This window comes from Pelophylax lessonae (assembly GCF_965119305.1).
Source record: "Pelophylax lessonae genome assembly, chromosome: 7".
NCBI classification, from domain to species: domain Eukaryota; kingdom Metazoa; phylum Chordata; class Amphibia; order Anura; family Ranidae; genus Pelophylax; species Pelophylax lessonae.
The window spans coordinates 161,877,805-161,901,894 of NC_138774.1; the positions used below are offsets into that span (position 1 = coordinate 161,877,805).

Genomic DNA, 24,090 nt, shown 5'->3' on the forward strand with positions numbered 1-24,090 from the left:
TATTTTTAGGACTTCTTAGTAACCCCCTCCCATGTCAAGATAAGCCCAAAGGCAGAGAATCCATCTTGTTCACAATCAATGTAAATGCTTATTTAGCAATTTATATAAAGTGTGTATAGAATTCTTTGCAATTTTTTTTGTTTTTTTTTTTCACTTTGCAAAAGGGGTGCTGCGAGGCCTCAGCTCAACTCTGTTGAACAGTTTAAACGTCACTAATAAGGTAATCCTACCAAATTTTCCATCTATGATATTGACTTAAATTGTTATTATTATTATTATACAGGTTTTATATAGTGCCAACAGTTTGCGTAGCGCTTTACAGTACAGTTACAATAAGTTTCAATACAGGAGGAATCAGAGGGCCCTGCACGTTGGAGTTTACAATCTTAAATATAAGGCTCGGTTCACATTTGTGCGATGCGGGAACGCTGCGAATATGCAGCGTGATCCCGCATCGCATCCGCACATCTGGCAGTTCACACTGCCATATGCGATACGCAGGGGGTGTCAATTAAATGATAACGACACCCCCAGTTTGATCGCATATCACAGTGCGATCGGCAAGTTCGCACAGAATCAGATCGCACAAGTGTGAACCACTGTGCGATCCGATTCTGTGGCGGCTCAAAAAATGCCTCATGTGCGAGTTTGCTGTGGATGCGCTGCAAATTCAGCCATACAAAGTGTATGGCTGAACTCGCATCCGCACAGGAGATTGCATGTAATGAAGGAGCAGTGCGCTCCGAATTACATGCGATCAGAGCACCCGCAGTAGTGTGAACCGGTTCTAAAGCTGTTAGTGGTTTCATAAACAAAGAATGATTATTGCACCAGCATATACATAAATATACAGTACATATATATATATATATATATATATATATATATATATATATATATATATGTTCATATATGTACAGTACAGTATATATTATATGGTATATATATATATATATATACAGTACAGTATATATTATATGGTATATATATATATATATAAATATATATATATATATACAGTACAGTATATATTATAAGGTATACGATATACATAGTGCTGTAAAGTATTAAAATGTATATTCACATGCAGATGAAAATGTCACTAATATATTAGTTCGGGGCTATAAAGAATGCAGGCATACACTATCAAGGATTTAACTGTCTCCCTGCTAAGCAAGGGGCCTCTACATGTTGAAAAAAAACATATTCATTACTCACGGATCACTTTATGTAGTTCCATCAGGAATATATATATATATATATATATATATATATATATATATATATATATATTTATTTATTTATTTATTTATTTATTTATTTTAATAAAAGAAACGACAGCTTAGAGTTACATTCTGTGCTCTGATGATTGTCCATGAAGAGGTTATGTTCTAATTGCAGCTATTGGGTCAACTAGAGCCAAATGAAACTGTTACAGCAGTGACCTCGGATTAATAAGGTTCCTATATAAACCCTATTTGAATTCTTTGTCTGAAGAAAGATTACAGTCATCTAACTGGTTTTTTTTTAATTGTCATTTTTAAAAGCTTTAATTAAGGCTCTATAAACCCTTGCTACTTCTAAATTTCAGTAGCCAAATCTGCATACAAAGCCAGCATTTGCACTTCCCAAATAGATTCAGCTACTTGTAGAGATGTGAATTCACAAGGATCATGGATGATGGGGATGAAAGAGTTGGCTGTGATCAGCATTTTAGCAGAATTGAAGATATTAGTAATTTAACCCTGTCATTTCCTTGTGTGCATCTTTCAGATTTGATTTGCCTTCCATGCAATGCTCTATACTTAGTATGAATGTGTGTAGGTTTCCTAGGCATGCTTAGAGGATGCCAGGGCAGGCAGGCAGCAGGCAGCAGGCACAGAGTGTATATTAGGAGAGGAGAATGTAGTCAGCAGTCCATAGTTCATCCCTCCTCCTCCTCCCAGCTCAGCCTGTGTGTCAGCACTAGCGGCAGCAGTGAGAGAAGAGGAGAGGATGGTGTCTGCTCTCAGCCCAGCCAGCTCCATGGACATCTGATGGCAGCTTCCAATGCTCTTACAGCCGAACCGACGTGCGATCCCACCCCTTTCCCCAGCGATCGTGGTACAGTCCTCAGTCGCCGTGGATGGTGAACGCCTGTTTGTAGCACCGGAGCCTTAGGAGATCGTCCTAGCTGGGCTGGAGGAAGGAGATGATCGCCGGCTAAACCCTTCTTCAACTGTCATTGTCAGCCTGCTGCCATCAACTGCCACTGAATGTGACAGAGAAGAAGGCAATTCAAGGTGGATTTATCGCCTGCGGTCAGGCAAGGGCACCCAGTGCTAGGCTATGGCAAGACCTGTACAGAGGAGCCAAGACAATCAGCCTGGAGGATCGGGGCTGCTGAAAGTTCCCACTCAATAGGTAGGTTCGCCTGCGGTGTTCCTAGGCTGTGTCTTTAGATTGGATGGGGAGGACACAGGTAAGGCACGTGAGGATAACATGCTCTGTTACTCCTCAATGAATGAGGCTGAGATCGCTGGGAGATGTCGGGATTCAGCACTCTAACAAGTGGACAGCGCACTATATCCACATTGGGCATCCTCCTATGGAAAACCTAAAGAGCAGCCAGCCCAGGCATTATTATCTTTATTATCTTTAGTATTATCATCATTTTCTGCTTGGGATGCATGTACATGTATGCACACTCTCTATATAAAACTGGGTGCATAGTAGGTTTTCATAGCCACATATTTCATATATTTGTCACTGGTGGCAAAAAAATGAGATAAGCAAACCATTTCTGCATAATAGAAAGCTGCTCTCCTCATTCTTTATCTGTAATGCTGTTACCATTTAGTCTTGCAAGTTATTTAGTCATATTATATATTGGTTTTGGTGCCTATTGCTTGTTTTCAGTAAGTCTGCTATCAAATTGTCAGTTTGGTGATCTACTGTTAACTAGAAGGGGGGGGGGGGGCTAAACAGCTGAAAATAGGGGAGCCCCATCAGCCACATTGTCAGGGAGCACAAACTAAAGTTATTGGAAGGAAGAGCTTGCAATGCGAAAGGCGTGTGGTCCTAGAAAGCTCAGCGCGTGTAAGTAACAGTCAAGTCACATCCAATTAAAATGTCAGTGTTTATGGCACAGGGACAAGATTTTTTAGAAATTGCCATTATGGCTGAAGAGGGACCGGCGCTAACAAGGGTGCAAGATGGGATGTTATGCGGCGTTCTGCTTAAAGAAAATGGTGTAAACAAAATCATTTAGTGAGTAAGCCTTGCTGGAGCAAAAAGAAGGTGTGCTTAACGCTTTCACTACATTGCAGGCCAAAACTACACTGGATATGACAGTCCAATGGCAGGGACATCCCAGAGGAGGAGGCATATCCTTTAACCTAAATGCAACTGACTAAATGCTTAACCTTGTATCTTATTTCCTAGTCTGCAGCTGTGTTATGATACTTTATGTCATACGGCCTTTGCTTGTATCACTCTCTTTCGGGAATATATATATATTTATATATATATATTTATATGTATATGCATATATATATATATATATATATATATATATATATATATATATATATATATATATAGTTATATATACGTGTATATATATATATATATATATATATATATATATATATATATATATATATATATATATATATATATATATATAGTTATATATACGTGTGTATATATATATATATATATATATATATATATATATATATATATATATATATATACGCACGTATATATATATAACTATATATATATATAACTATACATAACATCTATATATATATATATATATATATATATATATATATATATATATATATATATATATATATACACACGTATATATAACTATATATATATATATATATATATATATATACGCACGTATATACGCACGTATATATATATAACTATATATATATATATATAACTATACATAACATCTATATATATATATATATATAACTATATATATATATATATATATATATATATATATATATATATATATATATATATATATATATATAGTTATATATAGTTATATATACGTGTATATATATATATATATATATATAGTTTTATAGATAGATAGATAGATAGATAGATAGATAGATAGATAGATAGATAGATAGATAGATAGATAGATAGATAGATAGATAGATAGATATAAAAATACATATATATTTAAAAAAATATATATATGTATAGATAGATAGATAGATACATATATATGTGTGTAGTTTAGTTGATAAAGATGGTTTAAAGTAAAAAACACTACAATATATGTAACTTGGTAAGGTAGCAGTCCCTTCCTTAAGCAATTACTTTAAATGCTATGCTGTGTCCTTAGCCAGTGAAAGACGAGGACTCTTATACTGAATCCTGTGATTATTGTAGTATATCTGTCTTTGCGGGTAGTAGGAATACACCAGCGTCTGTATATGCTTCAGCAGTCCTAGTTCCTCCTTTGAACGTCAACACACTGAACATCCACAGTCTCTACTTATTTACTTTCTATGATCAATAGATGTACATTGTCATCTTTGTTTTTTTTTCATATCAGCCTCTTTGAAAGCGTTTGTGAAAGTAGGAGCTTTAAGGGAAAATATGCAGACACAAATAATATTGCTTGTCACACCTTTTTGCAACCCCCCACAAGAAGCTCTTTCATGCAATCATATATCTTACTTAATTAGTCATAACCTCAATAAAAAGCAGTTAACAGCAGCAAATATAGAAGGGCTGATTATTTGAAATGCAGTATATTTACGGTTTGTCCTGCAAGGATTACATTGAAGTCTGCACGAGTAGAGTGCTGCCTATACATACAATTCCTTGTTTATATATTTATTTTGTTCCTTTGCACCAGCTGTGAGCCTGGAAGAGATTAACTACTTCTTGCCCACCAAATGGAATAAATACCCTGAGAAGTCATAAATAACGCAGTCAACTCAGACTTCTTTTAGCTTTATGAATAAACATTTCTACTCAGGCATCAGTGGACTAAAAAAAAGATAGATAATATACGGACAAAGTCAATAAGCCATTTTCTTTCTTATACTAGCATTATATAATGCCTAGAATGGGTTAATGTCACATGAAACACATGCAGTTATAAAGCTTATATAGTTATTTGGATTATAGGTCTAGCTGTTACTGATGCTTATTTTAGTTCTCATTTCTTTTAGTTAGTAAACAAGATACCCATGCCAACATTTTTTTATCTTACATTTTGTTAACACTGTCAGTAGATAGGTCACTTTTAGGAGGCCATTTGGTCTATAAAGAGTTGTGAGAGTATACGGGGTGCAGAAACCCATAGAAAAACATATCTAAAATTCAGCTAACTTCTTTAAACTAATGAGCGAGAGAGAGAGAGAGAACATCTCACCATGGCTGTTTTTGCTGCCCTATTAACTAATCCCCGGTATGTCTTCAGTTGTCATTCTGAATATAAAACTCAGCTCTTTTAAGAATTACTAAGCCTTCTCCATACCAAGTATCATCATTACCATAAGATTTTTCACACATTGCATTGGAGAATTATGGAAATATTTAGACGCTCACTTTTTTTTTTTACTAATTCTCCTTTGAAACTAGATAATAATGCAAGCTGGTTTCCATAGTCTAACAGTTTGTAATAAATTGCAGCATCATTTTTGCAAACCTAATAAATTCTCAACTTTGTGACACATCAACAGATTATCTGCGCTGCTATATTATATTATTCATTTTGATGTGAATGTAAGAGTGCAAACACAGCTTTTGTGTATAAGGATACATAAAATAAGTATTTATTCTATGATTAAGTGCTTTATGACTTTTGTGCAAGGTGAGCATGAGTATAGTCAGAAATTAAGGTCAGAAATTGGCCTTCTGACATACCTAGTTACATTTGGACCTATTTAAACATGCTAAAATCAATGAGCAAATCGCTGTAGCCCATAGCAATTAATTGGCAATGAGCTATCAGTTCCCTGATTGTTGTCATTTGATTAACAGTGGAAAATAATTGGCTATTTTAAGTTCCTTCATTTTGTAAATAAAAACTATTGCCAGCACTGCATTTTAATTCCCCTTACATGTATTCCAGGTTACTTTAGCTCTGTTGTGCAACATTACTAAAACTTTTCATGCAGACAGGGCAATGCACTTACAGCGATGGACATGTTTGACTGATCCATATAAATTCAATAATGACATTCTTTATGGCTTAGTTATCTGCTACAACAAGTTCCATGTCTATAGGGCAGCTAATATAGATATTGTCACGCATTAGGATTCTTTTCTTTGAATAATCAACATGAATAAGAAAGCACTTGTCAAGCTATATGGAGAAAGCATACCTGGAAATCAATACAGGTCCTCCAAGCAATTTCCAAATTAGCAAATTGTTCATATAAACATTACCACTGCAGCGCCATAGGCTGCAGTGCAGATACAAGCTGCTGCATCTTCTTATGGAGCAACAGAGTGGAAGTGACAGACTGCTGTGAAAAGGATCCATCTTTCCATCACTGGGCTTAGTTGCATGAGATTTGCTGCAGCAATACCTTGTGAATGGCTGCAATGCTATCAAAGCCGAAGACCGTGTAATGCTACACAACCAAAAAAAAACATGACTTTGTGTCATTTCCAAGATGTAATGAACTCTAAATACCAATATATACATACTGCAATGTGCCACGCAACAGGCGATATAGGTGTTAGAACCAAATAATCTTTGCGTTTGTATGGTCTTTCATGTATATGAAATTACAATCTAAATACCCATCACAAGCTAATAATACTATTACATGTAGTAACATTAAAGATAGTAAAATGTATATAGTTATGATAGCTCCCTCCGACATTGTAGCACCACCTGTTGCATTCTCAATAATATAAAATAAACAAAAAAAAAAAAAAGTCCATCAGAGATCGGAAGCCCCACATTGTTCCTGTAGAACTTGTCTTGGAAACTTAAGTGCAGAGCTTTCAGATCTTAATTTTGGGTGGACTGGCCTTTTGAGATAGTAATAAACGGTAAAACGAAATCTCCTTGTGCTGACTTTTTTTGTCTTTGTTTCAATAACAGCACCGCTAATTTGCAGATTAGACCTCAATGATTTCTGATATGTTTCTTACATGGGGGTAATTGGCAGAAGAAGTATTCAGTTTGGGTGAAGCCTATAAAAATGTGTCTTAAACATCTAATCATATGCAGAAGAAGTTCCAATTTTGTCTCATGCATGTGACTGGACATTGCCAGCCAGCACAGCTCACTTCTCCATGGTTGACAAAAGATTTAATAAGCCCATTTCCCATCCCATACACAATATAATTTTGACTGACCGTGTGACTCACAAGCAAGAGCCCAAAACCAGAAGCAGGGAGCTCTTTTTGTAGTCGGGCATAGCCAGCATCTGTTTAACATGTGGATAGGTTAAGCTCTAAGTGATGTATATTTTTTTAATGAGCCCACGCTCCTAAACCTAACATAATACGGTTAACCCAATTATGGTTCACTTTAGGATCCTTTTCTCATTACAAGGATTTACTGGACTAGAAGCTTTCGTAATCTGTATTAAATAGATTAATGCGGATGATGCCCTGTTTAATAAAACACAAATAACTTTGTTGTTTTATAGCAATTCTTTTGTATTTTGGTTCAGACTAATGAGTATTTACACACACGTGTCCTCATGGGTCACATGCATTTGATGGTTGATGGAAGTCACAAGGTGCCAATAAGCAGTACCATTTTTTGTTCTTGACAAAGATGGCATTTTCCCAATATTATAATAGTGTTATATTATGTAGTGCAGGTAATAATTGGCAGAGTTCTTTTTGAAATGGGCAGGGCTAGCACACATAAGTTTGGCATATTTGTGAAAATGAGCACATCGATATGTCAAAACAGTTTAACTCTGTTTGCAGAACATGTTTTAAAAAAAACAAGTTTAATAATAAAAATGTATGTTTTATTGTAAAATGCACATATTTTTAGGTGCACAGAATAGATCTGAGAAAGCCTTGATTGTCTGGTGCACTAACAGAAAACAGAATCCAATTTGTACAGTTTTAGAGAGTATTTCACAATGTCAAAATAATCTGGTTGCAAAGCATAAGTTTTCAGCATGACAATGTAAAAAGCAGCCCACACATGTCAAGCGAGATGTCATCATGCAGTTGTCCTGAAAGAGAAACTGGTTATCTAAATTTGTACTGAATGCAAAATCGCTATTTATTATAAGGCTGGAAGCTAGGCTATGGTTTTGAAACAAGCTGCAGATGGAGCTGCTGCGTGTCTGCAAAAATGTATTAAAGGCTTTGAAAGGAAATGGCTGGGGGTGAATTTCTTATGTTTATTAGACAAAAAGACTAACTTTCTTAAAGGGAATCTGTAATGAAGCAAAATACATGTGTGTGAAAAGCCTCAAATTAATGTCAACAGTTTTTAGTGTATCTGCTACTATTTTACATGACCCCCTCACTCTCACAGGCATTCGTTTTTTAAGACATTCGAAAATGGTCTTAAATCAACCTAATCCCATGTAGATAAAAAATGCACAACATAGTTACATAGTTACATAGTTAGTGAGGTTGAAAAAAGACATCAGTCCATCCAGTTCAACCTATGATGTGTGTGTGTGTGTGTCTACAGTTAACCGCACATTGCATACCCCTGTATGTTGTGGTCTTTAAGGTGCCCATCTAATAGTTTTTTAAAACTATCAATGCTCCCTGCTGATACGACTGTTTGTGGAAGAGAATTCTACATCCTTACTGCTCTTACAGTGAAGAACCCCCTGCGTATTTTAAGTTTAAACCGCCTTTCCTCTAGTTTTAGTGAGTGGCCACATGTCTTATTGTATTTCTTTTCTCTGAATAGGTTTTTCCATATGCTAGGGTTGCCAGTACAATATTTGTACATTGATATCATATCCCCCCTCAATCGTCTCTTCTCCAGAGAGAATAAGTTCAGTGCTTGTAGTCTTTCCTCATAGCTGATGTCCTCCATTCCCCTAATTATTTTTGTTGCCCTTCTCTGGACTTTCTCCACTTCCAGCACATCCTTCCTGAGGACCGGTGCCCAGAACTGGACAGCATACTCCAGATGTGGCCGGACCAGAGTCTTGTAGAGTGGAAGAATAATCTCTTTATTTCTGGAGTGAATCCCCTTTTTTATACATCCCATGAAATCCAGCCAGCCTAATCCTGACGATAGGAAGACAACAATGTAAGAATAAAATGTGTTGATTGGCTGCTCATGCAGGGACAGTCAATTATTGTGTCTGCCTCTCATTTTTTGTCCCAGTGACATCGTCATTAGGCAGGAAGTTTAGGGTCAAAGGTAAGTATTTTGTATACTATTTTTAGCTTTTACAGAATTTAGGAAACATGAGAGGGCCACCAATTCCTACTCATTGTATATTGCAGAATATATACATCAAGGTTTATTTACCAAAGGCAAATAGGCTGTTTGCTTTGCAAGAAAATTTGGACCAGAGCTTAGTGAATGAGATAAAGCTCTGATGACATCATGTCATCATCCAATCATGTGAAAGAAAAAAATGCTGTGACCATGCATAGCTTGGATTGCCGCTCTAGACATGCATCCAAAGGGTCTAGTAACTCCTACTATCGGGTGTAGGCGGAAGAAAGAGCTTGCTCCGGCTCTAATAAAATCCTAGCAAGAAAACATCCAACCGCCACCCACCAGCTCAGCCTGAGTGTAAACTCCGTTGCAAAGTGAAAATCCTTTTCACTTATGGTAATTCAACCCAAGTGAGTTGAATTATGCAAAACATAGAAGAATATAAAAGGAGAACCAAATGGAGCTCATAGAAGAAGACACTTATGTTTCATTGTTTAAATCCCTGGATTTTTTTAGCCATTACCAAGGCCAGGCACATACAGTTCGAATCTTGGCCAGTTTAGCAGGAACTGGCCAAGATTCAAACTGTTAATGGGCCTTCTGAATGTCGATCAACTTGGGTACAACCAGCCTCCCAGATTCTCTTGCGATTATAATGGATGCTATAGCTGCTAGCGATCATAAACTGTCTTCCCCCAGCGGGATGGCTTCCCCTACCCACCACTGCTGGGAAAAGATAATTCCTAAATCCCCTGTCAACTCTGCCTGTGTTGATGGGGGGCCATGCAAACTTCTTTCCTGCAACCTGTGGTTGCAGGAAATAAATTTGGACCATGTATGGCCTGCCTAAGGTTAATAAATCTTAGTTTAAACCTAAACCCTAATACCTTTAAAAGATGCCTTGGCATAGGTTGCCTTGCCAAGGCCTGGCTCAAACTACACATATTGGTGTACAAAGAGATGACATATGCAGTAGATGGTACTTGGAATGATTATAGTGGTATCACAAGGCTTGAAAACACTGATTTAGAGTTAAAGTGTGATGTATGTTTAAATATAATACCTAATTTAACCACTTGCCGACCAGTCACTGTACATTTACGTCGGCAAAGTGGCTCTCCCAGGCAGAATCACGTTAATAAACGTCATCTGCCTGGGAGCACCCCCGATCGTCAGCGGGGAAGCCAGTGTGGGTGCCAGGTGGCTCCGATTGCCGCCTGACACCGGCAATCTCTCCCCGCTGACAGAGAAGGACGGATGGCTGATGTAAACACAGCCATCCGTCCTTCTCCCTCAGATGATCACAGAGGCTATGTGATCCTGCTATATAGGATCACATGTCTCTGTGATGATCTCACAAGCCCAACTGCCCACAGTTAGAATCACTCCCTTAGGCTTACATTTAGCCCCTTGATCACCAATAGTATTAACCCCTTCCCGACCAGTGTCATTATTACAGTAACAGTGCATATTTTTAGAACTGATTACTGTAGTAATGTCACTGGTACCCCCAATAGTGTCAAAAATGTCAGTTAGGGGTCCGATCTGTCCGCGAAATGTCGCAGTCCCGCAAAAAATCGCAGATCGCCGCCACTTCTAGTAAAAAAAAAAAAAAACAATAAAAATTACATAAATTTTTCCCGTGGATAGTAGACACAAAAACTTTTGCGCAAACCAATCAAAATACGCTTATTGCGATTTTTTTTACCAAAAATATGTAGCAGAAAACATATTGGCCTAAAATGTAAAAAAACTTGGATTTTTAATTTTTTTTTTTTTTTTGGGAATGTTATATAGCAGAATATGAAAAATATTGTTTTTTTTTTTTTTTTGCATAATTGTCGCTCTTTTTTTGTTTATAGCGCAAAAAATAAAAATTGTACAGGTGATCAAATACCACCAAAAGAAAGCTCTATTTTAATGACCAGGCCAAAATAGGGCCTGGTCATTAAGGGGGAAAATCCTCCGGTCTGAAAGTGGTTAAAGTTAGAATCATATGAGTGGTAAGATCATGAACTGTAACAATGAGTTTATTTTTTTTTCCTTTTTCTTTTACGTTTCTGAAATGTAAAGAAATTAGTAAAACCATTAAAATGCTGCAAGTTTGAATGAGCAGAATAATGTAATGTAATAAAGTTAAACTGAAAACCTGCAGCTGTGAAAGGGAACATTTTTGTGCCACTGGTCAACATCTGTGCGGGACAGGTCCAGTATGCATGTCTGAATATGTTTCTGGTTTGTATTTTAGGGGGAATCCTGTGCTTTTTTGTGTATTGCCCTTTTAATGTAGGGTTCCCCCTAAAATTCATACCAGATCATTATTCAGAGATGCAATCTGGATGCCAGGAAAGGGAGAGCAGAAAGTACATGCCCCTGCTTCATGAGTCACACTGGGCCACAGGAAAACCCTCACTCCCTTGGAGGGCACCTTGACTTCATGTTAAGAGCTAATGACCTCTTCCCCATATCCAGGTCCCTAAAGGATGTGTGGTATGTAGGGGACACTTACAAAAATCAAAAAGTCAATTTTAGAACAAGGGGACCCCCAGATAACCACTCCTCCCAGGGGTTTGGGTATGAAGTACATTAGTACCCCTTTTTACCCATTCCTAAAACAATGTCAAAAGTAAATGAAAACAAATCTTACTGTTTCACCTAACGTTCCATAACTTTACGTGCAGCATTAAGGCATCCTCTAAGCATGTTATTTAGAAAAATGTATGTATCCTCTCCCTATTACACAGTATTATTTATATTTTTTTCACATCAGTACATCAGTACATGTGAACACAGAGCAGTGCTCAGCTACTTATGCCATTTTTAGCAATAGTTTGCACATTATCCTTGAAAATGGGCAGAAAAATATGTCAATATTTTCCCCCCAAAGAGTTTAGTAGGGTTTATGGCTATGCTTGGGATTTGCAGACTTGCTGATGGGTTTGCCTCCTACTTTTTGAGCTTTACTCCGTTCACTCATCTCTAGTATACACCAGTCTTATAGGTCCCTGTCTTTATAGTCTATATTTTTGAGATAGATGAAATTTGATGAGGTTATGGTGAAAAGATTAAAGCCCAACTCTAAAGTATTTTTTTTCTTTTGTTTTGGATAAAGTGGGAATAAAAACCTCTGTTAGGTTTTTGTTTGCGGTGTGCTCATTGGTAAATTCTGCGATAATCGTCTTGCTTTGGGGAAAACCTGAAGAATGTTGTAACCTGCAGGAGTGTAAGTAACAGAAATTAGATAAAATATATGTAGTAGTGACATAAAACAAGGGAATGTTATCAATAGAACTGAAGAAAATAATTGTAGTGATGGAGTAGTGACTATAAGCAGAAATATTTAAGATACATGATTTAACTAAAAGGAGAATTATTGTAAAGCATATAAATATTGAAAATGTAAAATTTTGGTATGGTTTGTATGGGGCGTGAACATATAAATAAAGTCAAGTACTAGACAATTCATTTTTTAACATGGTCTATCCAAATGGAAATTTGCAATAATAGATTATTAACAGAAGGGTAAAGTTCCATTAATTTGTCCATAAAGTGAAAATGTTTTTTTTTTTTAAAGTATGAGAAAAACAGAGAAGCATACTGAGGGTTATCAAATGTTTTGTGAAAAAAACATTCTAATGTATTCAGTAAATCACAGTGATAAAATATTCAGCATAAATCACAACCTTAAGATCTCAGTTTTCTGTCTCTCATATAGGATATATGCTTTACAGTCATACTCCATGTGCACAGTTAACTTTCTTAAAGCCATGTTTGCAGATATTGAGCAAAATCTCAAATGTTTTAGATTTATCACAATGCTGAAACTGATCATGTAATTAAACCAGACAGGCCCTCCCACTTCCCTCTTAAGAAGCTGGAATTTCCTTTCTCAGTTCCTCACAATATAAGTATGGCTCTTCAAACACCAGTACTTGCATTTTCTAATCAAGAGATATTTAGCATTTTGCTAGAGATAGATCCACAATCTGCCCTGGATTGAAATGTGCCCATGATAAGAGCAGTCCTGAAGTACAGGTGTTACAAATATCTATTTTAGTCTTCAGATTCCTTTTGGGTGACCTTTGATTCTAAGCCCAGATTGTACGAAGGGCTTTCATTTTAAATCCTGCAATTTATAATTAATCTGCCAAATGCTAGAGCCCCTACAGCCCACTGATGCTCTGGCATTTGATGGTTGAAGAATGAGATCTGTGGCTTAGTAACTTAAGACTTACTGGATGAGAAGTGGGCTTAATTTCTACATGAAGAGCAGTTAGCGCCTTTTGTATGGCCTACGTCTAGGATCCAAGGGTCACTACATAATCATAACTCATGGGGATGGATTTAAAGACTAACGTAGACATTGCATTAGTTTTAGGTCAGGGTCAGCAATGAAAAAGTGTTTATATTATATAGGAGTGAGAATTTGTGTACCACCAAATATAATTATATTCAGTTACATGTATATACTTCTGCTACTTAACTGGGCTTATTATTAAAAACAGTGCCAGGAGCAAATCACCAAATTAAAATGTAATAATCCAAAGCCACGCTACATAGCCCTGATTCTGATTGGCTTCTACATGCAGTGCTTTGTATTATCTGGCTTGCTTCTTACATTGAATGTTTCCTGATTACACAATGCTTGGAATTAAATGATTTGCCAATCTTTAGAAGTACCCAGCTCTACCTATTCAAAGCCTTACTGGTAATACTAAAAATATTTAGAGAGGTATACTAAGCCAGAAATATGAAAAGGCAACTGGGCATTAACTGGGCAACTAAACATTTTAAAAAATAGCAATCTTAACAGATGGCATAACAACAGCAATAATGCTGCTCAGTAATGCATAGCAAACTATACAAAATCAACTAGCATTATTTATCCCATTTTACGTTACTAAAAGGTGGTAACCTTTAAACCTTTTAAAGTCTTTGAAAGTGGTTAATATAAAAATTAGCTGGAATATTTGCCAATGACATTTATTTTTCCAATCACCGGTTTAACTCGGGTGTGATTAAGACACTTCTACTTCAGAAAAAGTGAGACACTAATTATTTCTCTAGAGATGAAAACGAAGGAATCATTTCTAGTTTAGAGAATCTGAACTTGTAAGGTTCTGATTAATATGCCAGTGGTATATGTACATTTCACTTAATTTGATTCAGCAAAAAACTACTTCAATTTGCATAACATAACAGATAACTTTAGACACTTTTTAGCATGTAGACCAATAAACAGCAAGTTCAGCAACATGACAGGAAAAGATAATTAACTGTCACATGCTGTACAGAGTTCCATTCTGTGCACACTGGCAACAGATGTGGTCCTTAATTTTAGTTTGTATTGAAATTTTAATCATCTTGAGTCTTGTAGTGTGTTAAGCATCTTAATCTTACAAACATAACAGCAATAGTTAAAGTATTGAACACCATTTGGGCTGTGTAACTGTTCAAATATACATATGCTTATTCAGAAAGACAAAGGATAATGTGCAGGATAAAGTGCAGTATCTCATAGAATAAATAATCTTTCATTGATCTGAATACATAAAACTATAATATTTTATTGAACATATACACCCAGCGGCATTCACTGCTTTGCTGCTGCACACCAGGTCCCATGCTTCCATCTTACTTTCCTATATCATTGGGAGCCAGCTGTATTTGCTGGGTTCTTGTAGCCAGCCCCTTGATAAAGCAGCTCTGGGTCTATCCTCCTCCAGCAGCTGTGTGGAAGTCAACACATACCATGATTATGTGACATGGATATCCCTGGAAGAATCAGTAGCAGGTCTTACGTTACTATTGCCTAGCAAGAATGGAAGCAGGAGGCAAAGGGACTGTGAAATAATGAAATCAAAGTATATAAACACACAAAAAGGGGCAGCATCATTAGGATTTGGGGGGGGGGGGTAAGACTTAAGGTCATGAAAATAGGTATTTTTATGTAAAGGTCTCCATTAGGCAATTGTACTTTGTATAAATAATATGGAAATACACTGTGCTATCTATCCACACTACAATTGACATAAGATTGTCTTTTAGAATATTGTACTTTATATGAAAAACAAATTCTCTGTGATGACCTAGAGAATTAATTAGCAATTGCAGTAATACAGGTCAGTGAGGGTATATTTTATATCCATTTAACTGTTTGTTAAAAGAGTCCTTAGTCTGGAAACAGGTATTAAAAAAAAAAAAACTATTTGTATGGTATCATTATTCTTACAGCCTTTAGAAAAACGAAATGAGAGACTGCACATTATTTGAAGATATGTGTCCCCTCTCTGTGTTTTACAGGTCTCAGCAGCCAATAAAGAGAGAACTGGATGAGACTGGATGAATCAGCTTAATGAAAAATCTGTCTCCTGCCCTTACTTTAATGTCTAGAGTGTGCACTTGTGATATGCCATATATGATATGCCATGCCATACCTTCTATAGGCCTTAATAGTAGGCTTTTTACTATAGTAGGTGGCAGAGATAAAGGGGCAGCTTGAATCCACATAATTAACCTTTACATAAATTTCCCAATCATTCTCCATTAATATATTCTCATATAAGCTTATTTAGATGTCAAAATATACTATCCCATATAACAACTATATATGTTACACTGTACCATATTTTCTTTAACACAGTTGAAGAAAGAGTTAACGACAGAAACACATGTTGTCTCTCATTTACTCTATTCTCTTGTTTACAGACTAGAGGTTGAAAAAATTTCTCAATCTCGTTCAGGGACATTTCTCAATCACCACCACCCAAACCCATTTAGCAGAGAAATTACATTTATCAAATGTGCATCTATTGTGTATTGCTGATGTGGTAATTATGTATCTTAGCGTCTCAGAAAATATTCAGATTTCTCAGAAATGATCTCAGTCATGCCCAGTATCAAGCAAGGACGTTCTGATATATCATATTCATGGGTATATAAAAAGGCTTTCTATATTACTATCAGGAGTATGTCTTAAAACATGTTACTAGAACCTGCAATGTATTCTTGCGCATGCAAAATAAGTACGCTTTTTTTCATTTCAATTAAGCTGACTTCGTCAGTTTTTGTTTAAAGATAAAATAAAGACATTGTTGGATAGGATCAATAAAACAAAGGAATGTTCTGTGTAAAAGAGGTGATCCTAGCAGAGGAATGTTGAACTGAGCACTAAAAGCTATGCGTTTACAGGCTTTAGTGATGAAAATCAAGCCTTGCATGTAAGTAAGAGTCATGTCTCTGGCATTCCCCTGTTTTTCTAAGATCAGTTTCGAATGCCACTTACACTGAAATATGCTATTGTAGCCTGACCTCTTATACATTTTTATAGGCATACCCTGCTTTTCGTACCCTTACTTTAAGTACACTCACCTTGTTGTAGACCCCTGGACTACAACATATCCAATTTTGGGGCAGCCAGGTTGCCTGGGTATTCTACTATGTTATAGCCCTTTGTCTCCTTAACATGCACCCCAAGTTTGATGCCCCTGTCACTTATAGTTCGGGAACAGTGCCATGTCAATTTGACCAAAATATCCCATAGACGCCAATGTTAAATGTTAAAAACTGGGAGCAGTGCCATGTTAAGCTGACCAAGATTTCTCTTAGAGCTAGTGTATTTACAGTACATACATTAAGAAGGGAAAAAGGTATTCACTTTAAGTACATTTTTGTTTTACATACATGCTCTGGTCCCATTGTGTACTTAAAAGTGGGGTATGCCTGTATAATGTATTTTAAGAGTATATCTCTATCTAATAACAATTTCAGCCTAAGTTTCAAGTGTTACTTGCAGGTGGTTTAGGTACCATGTCAGATGGCTGATTGGGAAACTTTACCAATGGCAGAATTATTGAAATTTAACCTATAAAATAATTTGTAAAATAAGGAATGTGGTGTCTTTATACTTTATCTGTAGACTCTCCTTTATGAATTACAATTTAACCTACTTAATCACTAATGGAAATCACTCATTGTTGTTCCAAATACAGCTGAATCTCATTCGCTAGTGCAGTAGCAGTAACATATTTCCTCTTTGGGCAACAAGGGAGAGATCACATAGAACAATGTGAGCTGAATTGTGATAAAGTGTTGCCAGAAACAGAATAGCCCATGTGATAGCAGTGTTTGAAAATCAATGAAAACAAATCTAATTTATTTTTTAAATTATGATCTGGATATGGATGTTTAAAGCAAACACAAATTTGCCTTGTCTCATTTAACACTTAATAAACTAGAGCTGTATCCTTATTGGCTGTATGAGGCCTACTACCAACCACAGAGCAGTCATATAAAGCTATTATTATACTTACATTTATGTGCAGTTACATATAAACAGTATCAAATTAGAACATTTTGCCACAACCACAAGTTTCCCTTTCCTAGAAATATGTACAGACTTTGTTTGCGAAAAATATATATATATATTTATGCAAATAATTCAGTTGAAATACTGCAACAGTACAATGATTTATAGTCATGCAGAATTAATTTCACTACTTGCGATAGCTCCCAGCTTTATTTCACCTTCATCAAAGAATTTCACCAGCCCCGATCATGCAGTTATGGTGATAAAATATAGATAAAAGGTGCTGCAATTGTAAGCTTTGACTGGCTTGTCAGTGATCCAAGAAATGAAAAAAAAACTTATATAAACACAGTCAGTCCTATTTTTCTATGTATACAGCACTTCATTGATTACTTACATGTATTCGCAGGTCTACTTGATTACTTGTCAGTCAGCTAAGCCAGAGTTTCAATCCACCAATAGTTACCCTGGGGTGCCTTGCAGAGAGTATGACTGACAGATCCCTGTCAAAAAAAAGTCCTCCAGTGCTTCCTGCTGGCTGAATAGGCTAAACCTCCCATCAAACCCTTCTTTAATAGTGATACGGAAAAGTACAATTTCTCAGTTCTACAATAAACAGCAGTCAGGGATGAGAAAACATTACTGAGTACAGTAGACTAAAGTACATTATTTGATTAAAGAAAATTTGAGAAAGAAATCATTGTAATGTTTTCAGAAGGAAATCATTGTAATGTTTATTAAACTCTTCTTGCAACATTTCTACCACTGATTAAAGCAAATTATTTAAAATTTAATTAACTATGAAAACCAACCAGAGTAGATTAGCTAGTTTCAAATGAATTTTAAGTTGTAATCAATATTGAATACACGTGAAACAAATGCATAAAATTGGAAATCATTTTATGAACTGTCAATACATTTTTTATTTTTCTTTCTTTAGCTGCAGGGGAACAAGAAAGCAGAATTTACATATGTTATGCTATTAAACAACATATGTGTACAAAAGCTACCTTTAACTTTGAATGCATATAAATAATCTAATAGTTTAAAATCATTTAATTAGATATACAAGTAAGCAGGGCCAGATTAACGTAGGGGCTATTGGAGCTGCAGCTCCAGGCCCCTACCTTTATATAGGCCCCGGGTTGGCCATATTCACTGTGACCGCTCTTCTGTCACTTGTAAACACAGAAGTCTGGCTTTTATGCTCTGTTCCCCAGGCAGCTCCCTCAGAACCTCCCCACACAGCACAAAGGCCTGACAAGGAGGGACAGTTGCCGATGCATGGATGTGTTTATGGGCTTCAGAGACAGCATCCCATGTTGAATTAGGCATGCATGGCTGCACCCTTCCTCCTCTGGGTGCTCTTAATCCGGCCCTGCAAGTGAGGCATTAAAGACACAAAACCTTAGGTTTCAGTTTAGATGATTAGGCCTGGTTTCCTTGGCTTAAATTCCAGTATATATGCTGTATATACATAATATTTAATAGACAAACTACACTTGCAGTGTCACCTCCCACCCTAAGAATTAATGACTTGTTAATTCAAGGGAATGAAAAATAAGTCAGTCACATATTGACATCATAATGTACAATGCAGGACCAATAGCCCTGCAAATTATGTGAGGATGGTGAAGGACCACCTACAAACTGGAATGGAGGAGAGTGTCAGAGCCTGCCACAGTGAGGAGCAAGGTCTGTTATACATCATATTACTCATCCCCTAGATAAGTAGCTCTGCTACTGTCACTAGTATATATCACTTCAGTTACACGTAGTTAAGAAATGTGGATTCAAGTGACAGCTTTTGATCTCCTTTTGGTTTTCTACTTTTACTTCTTTCCTTTATTGTTTACTTTCTCTTTTGATTAGTCTAACATCCACATCCTGTTGCCTTCCAAGTCCTAATTTTTCAACTTCATCACTTTCTCCCCAATTTTAGGAACAATGGGATCCAGTTCTTATACTTTTTTTGCCCTGCTTAGGAATCTGAAAGCCATCATATGCTGAGCCGTTGTCATAAAGCACCGTAGTATCTGTATAGTCTCACAATAATGCTTAGTTTTGCCATATGGTGTTGCAAGTGAAAATGTAAAAGCACCGTTCCCCTTTTCCAATCCCTGTAGAGTGTGGAATAAGCAGAGGGGTCTGAACCAGCCTTGAAGTTTCATTTAAACTGAAAAGCCTCTTTAAACATTTCCTGATCTTTAAATTATCCTCGTTGCAACCCATTCAGAGGAGAGACTGGAAGGCTAAAAGTGCATGTCAGCTAAAATAATAAAATAATAATTCAGCCCATAGCCCTTTCATAGCTTTCTACACTTGTTCAGGAAAAAGTCAAGGACTTAACAGCTGCTGACTGAACAAAATGCTCAAACAACAAAACAAAGTCTGCTTGGACATCTGCAGTTATTTTTATTGAAATACTTCAAGTGAGATTTGTGATTTTAATGGTTCAGAGCAAAAACCTTTAAAAGGGGTTTCCATGTAAAAGATAGAATGGAAAAGCCTACAGTTTGTGCAGAACCACATTTGTCTCCAAAGATGTTTGAACTTGGTGGAGCCTCAAACCTGTAAATCATACATATGTTATTTTATGTTGTCTTGAAGACCTCAGCTAGTTACATTTGATGATGTTTGCTTTTCTCCATGTCACATGCAAGTGCCTTTTACTATTATGGACAAAGCTACAAAATGTTGTTCTCTTCACCTGTAGAAAGCTAGCATAGGTTTTTGGAAGAAAGACAACTTTGGTTTATCCATATCAAAAAAATATATCATATGGATTTCCTTTTAAAAAAGCACCACTTCTTGTCTTGGCTGACTTACTGCTATAGCAGCCTACACAGCTTCCAAAGGTCTAAGACTTGGGAGGACAAGTTGAGGCTAAAGGGATGAGGAGTGGTGAGCTCCTCCGCTCTACAAATGCAATGACAGCTCAGCCATTCACTGTTGTCACTGCTCTTATAAAAACCATAAAAAAAAAACAATAGAGCAAGGATTTACTTATTTAATTTGCCAGGCTGTGCATTTGATGATGTCATCAATCAGAGCTAGGCAGAGTGAGTGAGTAGTGAGGCCTTCCGCTGCTCATATGAAATGTAAATAGATGGGAGCATGGGATCTGATGAGAAATATGTGTGTGTTTATTCTGTTATAAACATACACAGATTTACATTCAGGCAGATGGATGTCAGCATGGATCAATAGGACAGAGACACACTTGACTGTGGCCCAAATGGCTGGATTCCCTAGAAACACATTGCTATCCCCTCACCCGACACACAGGACAGTTTGCTGAGCACATTGCAGCAGGGAACACTGCTCCAGGTGAGTGATTCGAGCAGGTCCCAGCTGACACTGATGTTCTCTACCTGATCACTTTCATTGCTTCAGCTGGTACTGATGCTTTTATAAGATCGTTGCTACAGTCAAGTGTGTCTCTGTCTTATTGATCCATGCAGACATCCAGCTGCCTGAATGTAAGTTTGCTTATGTTTTAATCAGAATAAACACACACAGCTTCCTAACACAATTCCGCTTATGTCTACTTTTGTTTCACATGGGCTAGAAACAACCAGCCCGTGTCTATAGGAGGAGCCTACAGGAACCATTTCAGAGCCTATTATGGATCTTTGTTATCATGGGCAATAACCTAATTATTTTAATTGCTTTCAGACTTACAATACCTGTGCTTATTTTTTTGTTAAAGCCTTTCGCTGCTGACTATTTGTAGAATTAAGAAGGATGGCCTTCAGCAAGTCTTGAAATTCTGCCAGTAAATACATATTCATCAGCACACCAAGGATCTTTCTTTTGGTGGTATTTGATCACCTGTGCGATTTTTTGATCATGCGCTATAAACAAAAAAAGAGCGTAAATTTTGCAAAAATAGCAATATTTTTCAAATTTTTTATATGAAATTCCCCCCCAAAAAAATGTAAAAATCAAAATTTTTTAACATTTTCGGCCAATTTGTTTTATGCTACCTATGTTTGGTACAAAAAATCGCAAAAAGCGTATTTTGATTGGTTTGCGCAACAGTTATCGCGTTTACTAACAAAGGGAAAGATTTTTGTCATTTTTGTTGTTTTTTTTTTTAACGCGTAATGGCGGCGATCTGCGATTTTTTTGCGGTACTGCGACATTGCGGCGGACAGATCGGACCCTTGACTAACATTTTTGACTCTTTTGGGGTTACCAGTGACATTTCTACAGTAATCAGTGCTATACATATGCACTGTTACGGTAAAAATACACTGGCAGTGAAGGGGTTAACTTTTTTTGAAAGGGAGGGGCTATGTGTGTCCCTAGGGGTGTGCTTTCTACTGTGATTGGCTGTGGCTTCAGATGTATGAACAGTGATCAACGGTTCTACATAGTAGAACCGTATGATCATCCTTCATACACAGGGGACCTTGCGGGTGCTGCAGGATTTCCATCATTCAGGGCATAGTGTGTTACCAAGTGGTTTCTCTGTGACTTGTTTCCCAGCTGCCTTGAGATCATTGACAAGATTCTCCCATTCCCAGTTCTGGACTGATTCCTCAATGTTCTCATGATCTTTGAAACTCCACAAGGTGAGATCTTGCATGGAGCTCCAGACCGAGGGAGATTGACAGTTATTTTGTGTTTCTTCCATTTGCGAAAAATCCCACCAACTGTTGTCACCCTCTCACCAATCTGCTTGGTGATGGTCTTATAGCCCATTCCAGCCTTGTGTAAGTCCACATTCTTGTCCCTGATGGCCGTTGACAACTCTTTGGTCTTGGTCATGGTGGAGAGATTGCAATCTGATTGACTGATTGGTTCTATGGACAGGTGTCTTTTATACAGGTAACAAGCTAAGTTTAGGAGCATTCCCTTTACGAGAGTACTCCTAATCTCAGCTCGTTACTTTTATAGAAGACATCTGGGAGCCAGAAATCTTGCTGATTGATAGGGGATCAAATACTTATTTCACTTATTAAATACAAATCAATGTATAACTTTTTTGAAATGCGTTTTTCTGCATATTTTTGTTGTTTTTATGTCTCTCACTGTTAAAAAAAAAAAAACCTACCATAAAAATGAAAGACATCATTTCTTTGGCAGTGGTCAAATGTACAAAATCATCAGGGGATTAAATACTTTTTTCCCCTCCCTTTATGTATGACTGTTTCTAAGTATTCTTGGGTGTTATAGATACAACTTTCTTTTATGGTTTACTAGTATTTTTATGAATAGCTAATGTCGTGGACTATAATATATACTTAGAGGGTTAATTCACCTTTAAATAAAAAACATGTTTTTCAATAAAGGGTTATTTATTCTTCATCAAATAACATCAACGATCAAACTGTGAGACATGGGAAAATTAAAATCATGATTTTAATCAGTTGCAGCTGCGAAGTTACCTTTATTTGGTGTCTGTTCACGATCAAAAATTCATGTGGTAATGAGTAAGCGACTTTTCATGTCGTGAAACGCGTCTATCTTCTGTTGTCCCATGTCTCACAGTTTGATCGTTGATGTTATTTGATGAAGAAAAAATCTTTTTTTTTTTTTTATTTGAATTTTCGGAGTGCGGTCACTTTTTTCTATATTTGATCAGTTCACCAGATGACGGATCTGACCTGCACCTGAAATGACCTCACCTGGAGCGATCACACCTGTGTTTGGATTTCAATAAAGGGGTCTTATTGGGCATTCCATATAAATTCTTCCCCCCTCATATGACAGAGAGATAAGTTTGTTCCCTTGCCCCTACTGCCCTTCCCTCCCGTCCTGTGCATATATCATGAAAATAATTCTGGGACATGTAGTTTCATACCTAGGCACTAACCTAAAGTCATAGATGATGTGGAGGCAGCAAATAGGAAAATAAGCTCTTCAGATGCATTTTTTTTTAAAACAGCCTAAAAACCCAGAATACCAGAACACAGGGGTAAGTACATGTTTCTATAATGTGAATATACACTTGAGGATTGACTCGTATATTAGGCATAATAGCTGTTGAGATTAGGTTTTCAGTGACAAAGGTGAACTAACTCTTTAAATCCAAATACTTTTCCCTACAAGTCTAAGTTTTTAAACTTACATCTCTAATAATGTCATGCAGCATATGTGAGTGGAAGTAAAATGTTATGCATAAAATTACTAATCAATACTTTGATATTCAAAATCACATTTAAATTATTGTACCATAGATTTGTGATAGCTTTTTATATATATATATATATATATATATATATATATATATATATATATATATATCTTTATATTATTTTATTCTACTATATATTTTACCGATAAGCAGAAATACTATCCCCATGGCCTCAGTGTTGTAGCTGCAAGTAATTTTCAAGTATGTTGGCTTTTTTTTCTTTCTGATAGACATTCCAAGAACAACCAGTAGGTGGCCATA

General features: G+C 36.5%; 1 protein-coding gene across 4 annotated transcripts in view; it reads left to right on the plus strand.

The window, feature by feature from the left end:
- The first annotated feature begins 1,961 nt into the window (after nucleotides 1–1,961).
- TENM1 (teneurin transmembrane protein 1) overlaps nucleotides 1,962–24,090 on the plus strand; it is a 1,047,296-nt gene continuing 1,025,167 nt past the window's right edge. For all 4 annotated transcript variants that reach the window (XM_082262885.1, XM_082262886.1, XM_082262887.1 and 1 more), the window contains exon 1: nucleotides 1,962–2,403. The gene's annotated coding sequence lies outside the window, so the exon portion shown is untranslated. The remainder of the gene's footprint in view (nucleotides 2,404–24,090) is intronic.